Raw genomic sequence first — 4479 nt, 5'->3', positions numbered from 1 at the left:
GGAATTTACTCGAGTCCTCTTCGGCACATGCTGGGATACATACTTGATCCTTCTTCCTTCTGGCGTGGTAAGCAAAATCGACTTACTGGCGCATTCAATGTTCCCTCCATACTTTGATAACCAATCCATGCCTAATATCACATCCCGTCCTTGCGATTCCAGTACTATTAGGTTTGAGGAAAACACGTAGTTACCAATCCTTAATGGTAACTGATCACACCATAGACTAGCCATATACTCTGCTCCTGGAGAGGTTACTAACATGGGTGACCTAAGGGCTTGGGTTGGCAGGTTATACTTATCCACAAATTCCCCTTGATATGTATTAATGCGATGCACCAGTATCAAAAAGAATGATTGCAGTAAATGACTTAACCAAAAACTTACCTATTACTGCATCTGGCTGGGCTTCAACCTCCTCCACGCTAACGTGGTTCACCTGTCCTTTGTTGAAAGGATTGGGCTTCTTCCCAGAACTCCCATTGCCATTTCCATTCTTCGCTTCAGGACATTCAGTGGCATAATGTCCGGTCTTCTGGCATTTGTAACAGGTGATGTGGCTTAGATCCCTCTTGGTTGGTGTTGATGGGTTGGTGTGGTTCTGTCCGTTTCTTCCTCCATTCCCATTACCATTTTTGGGGCCACTATGGTTGTGCGAACTACCTCCTCCATGGGTATGCTGAAAATGTCCTCCCAAGTTCTGGGTAAAACGAGGCTTCTGCTGAGCTCCAGAGTTGTACTTCCCTTGTCCATACTTCCTCTTGCGGCTGTCAATCTGCTGCTGCTTCCCTTCAATCATAAGAGCTCTATCTACCAACTCCTGGTAGTTGTTGAAGGTTGCTACCATCAACTGCATGCTCAGCTCATCATTCAGTCCTTCCAGAAACTTCTCCTGCTTAGCTGCATCCGTAGCAACGTCATCTGGGGCATAACATGCTAGCTTACTAAAGTCATCCACATACTGGCCAACAGTACGTCCTCCCTGGCGTAAGTTGTGAAACTCATGCTTCTTCATGTCCATTGCTCCTGCTGAAACATGGGCAGTACGGAAAGCCTGCTGAAACTGATCCCATGTGACAATGTCGATAGGATAAGTGGTTGTGAAATTCTCCCACCATGATGTTGCGGGTCCATCAAGCTGATGTGCGGCAAAACACACCTTCTCCGCATCTGTGCATCCTGCAGTGGTCAACTCCCTTCCCATCTTGCGGAGCCAATCATCTTCAACTATCGGCTCGGTGCTACTGGAGAACACCGGCGGATTCAGCCTCAAGAAACGGGCTAAGTGGTCAATAGGTGGTGGTGGTGGGTTGTTGTTGTTGTTCCCCTGGTTCTGATTCTGGACTAGTATCTGCATCGATGCATTCTGCTACTAGATCAATTGGGTGAGCTCCGGTGGGAAAGCAAATCCATTGTCACATATCGGAGGCATCTGAGGGTTTAGAAAAGATGAGAGATATAGAACAGAATGAGGTCTAGAGAGAAAACACTACCCATATGCACATGAGACAAAAGCAAACAATATCACTTCAATCAATTTAAACAAGGGCATACAACGGTCTAACTATCGTTACAGAAGTGCTCGGACTATACTATATACATGGGGGAATACTACTACTGTTATGGTGGTCGACTAGAAAAACTGCTCCGATGAAGTCTCCATGATAGCTGCTCCAGCTTCATCAACATAGTCATCATCACTATTGTCTGGGTCCAAGTCAGTGTCGTCGATGATGATGTAGTTCTCCGGGCAAGTGCAATCATCGTCTTCTCCTCCAGTCGCGGGAAATCCCATGAATACTTTTAGCTCCTTCTTCAGATCATCATTCTTCTCTACGAGTGTCGTCATTTCCTCCTCATATCCATCACGCATAGACTTGAGTTCTTCCTCTAGCTCCATGATCTTGGTCAATGCCTTCTTCAGATCAGTCATGCCTGCTCACATCTGATTCTCCTAGCGTCGTATGTGTTGGTTTAACTCCTGGATGAAAGCTGCAATTGATCTATCCTTCCTGGTGCTGATCATCTCCCATTGCTCATCTCGGCGCCCACAAATCTAATAGATAGTATCCTTGAGATCCTTGTGGTAAACTTCTCCAATGCGTCCCATGGTGATGTGAGCTGCCATGCTCTTTCCTAGACTCCAGGTTGGTGCATCAAAGGAAAACTCTATGGGCTAAGTGACTGGCATGAACGTTCTTCCCGGAACTTGAACTTGAATCATCCAGCGCTCTTCTTCGGGTAAAGTGGCGATGTAGGCCCCGGTGAAGCTTGGAACTCCGATGTTCAGGTATCTAGTGACTTCCTTCAAGTGGCGTCCAAAGGGTGTATCTTCATCCGGTTGCGTGAACTTATTCCTTGCATCCGCCATCCTAAAAGAGTAGAAAAGATGAGGAGTCAGAAATGAGAAGAGAGAGTAGTGATCTAGGGCTTTAGCTTAGTGGTCGTGTCCTATAGTCAGTGTGTGCTCTGATACCATCTTGTAGCGACCAGACCTCACACAGTCTGATCTCTGTGCATCAGTGTCATCCCTGGATCGGTAATGCTGACACGCATAGTACTTGAAGGATTTATAACAAAGTAGCAATCACACACTTATTACAATGAATGTCTCAAAAGAGAACTTATTACAAATAATATGGCTTAAGGCCATCTAATAACGATAACAGCAAAAGGCTTGGAAGATAAACGAGTCCATCAACTCCAATGGCATCACTGAGTATAGAACCACGACCTAAAGGCACATTACTCGTCGTCTGAAAAGTCTGCAACATGAACATTGCAGCCCAAAATGGGTCAGCACATGGAATATGCTGGCGATGTAACACATAGAGAGTAATGAAATAAATAAGGCTATACTACATGCATATGTGACTGGTGGAAAGCTCTATGGTTACAGTTTTGCATAAAGCCAATTTTTCCCTACTACAAAGGAATAACATTTTTATTTAACTATCATGGTGGTTGTTAAACATTGAGAAGGGTACTCCATCTCAATCCCAATTAAACATCATCATTAAACCCAACAAAATTTAATTAAGTAACATGATGAGATTCACATGATAATCCAAGTACTAGATACTCAAAACGTCCATAACCGGGGACACGGCTAACCATGATTAGTTTATACACTCTGCAGAGGTTTGCGCACTTTTCCCCGCAAGACTTGATCTCCTCCGCTTGATTTCTCACACTACATGGTGTTTGAGAAACGGATGACCGAGACACAGTCTTTCAGAAGCATTAACTCTCTACTCCGGGTAGACCGTACCAACCTACATCCCCTACATCTGCTAGTCTACCTCTTCAAGAGCTCACACAACTTAATCAACTATGCCAGAGCCCATAGTAGCTTGCGGCTGCACACGGAAGTTTTGAGCATGAAAAATCTCATGATCCCTTTGAGCCTGGGTGGCGGTCCATAGGAGAATCACACGGTACCCCGGGATTTCCAAAAATACAGGCAACACTGGGTTCCCCAGGTGCCTCAGTCCACCCAGATGTGAATTTAAGTTGCCACCTTATGTAAACCATTAATTTAACAATCTCCTGTCATGGAAACACTCACCCAATCCACGTCTACTAGCATAGCATGGTAATATAAGCAAATGTAGAAGTAACTCCCAAAGGTTTGATAATAAACATATAATAGGTTTTACCTCATCTACTTCTCAAAACCCACATATTAATCAGATCCTAACCATGCAATTGTTTGAGGATTGATCTAATGCAATAAAACTGGATAGTAAAGAGTTATGATTAAAGTGTTACTTGCCTTGCTGATGATCCGTGAAACTTAGAGATACGAAGTAGCAAGCGGCGCACTCCGGGTACTCTATCGCAAACAAACAAGCATACAATAAGCACTTATCTAATGCACAGGTAAAACTCAAATAAGAGATCTAACCAGAAAGTTCAACTTAAGAATTCCGGCTTGCAAAAAGAATCAAATCAAATGAAGCAACGAAAGTCAAACGGCGAAAGAAACAAGCTTCGTTTTACTAATCAGGACCTAAGTCAAATTTTACAGTAGTAAAAACTTGTTTGAGTTGGTTAAACGGAAAGATGGTTTCGAGACGAAACTCTAGGCGCTTGAATCGCCTGATTCCGATAAACGAGCAAAAAGTTATACTAAAACGAAAAACAGATCAAAAATCGCGATTAGAAATAATCGCGGAAAATCCGAGAAAAAGAAAAACGGACGAACAGGCTAACGAACGAACATTCGCTATCTGCGGCTAAACGGCGAAAACCGTTCGTTAAAAACGAAAGTACGGACGAACGTCCGCTAAATAACTAAACCGAAAAAAAACGATCTAAAAAAATAAACCGGGGTCTAAAACAAAAAAAACCAATAGTTTTCTCTCGAAAACCACGGCAGCGGTGGCGGCTACCTCCGGCGGGTCCGGCGAGCGAGGCGGCGGGCTCCAGCGGCGGCGGGGTTGGCTCCGGCGAGGGTGGGTGGCTCCGGCGGCGGGG

The sequence above is a fragment of the Triticum dicoccoides genome, chromosome 7B (genome assembly GCF_002162155.2).
Source record: "Triticum dicoccoides isolate Atlit2015 ecotype Zavitan chromosome 7B, WEW_v2.0, whole genome shotgun sequence".
In the NCBI taxonomy this organism is placed as follows: Eukaryota; Viridiplantae; Streptophyta; class Magnoliopsida; order Poales; family Poaceae; genus Triticum; species Triticum dicoccoides.
Note: the sequence above shows the minus strand (reverse complement) of the source record.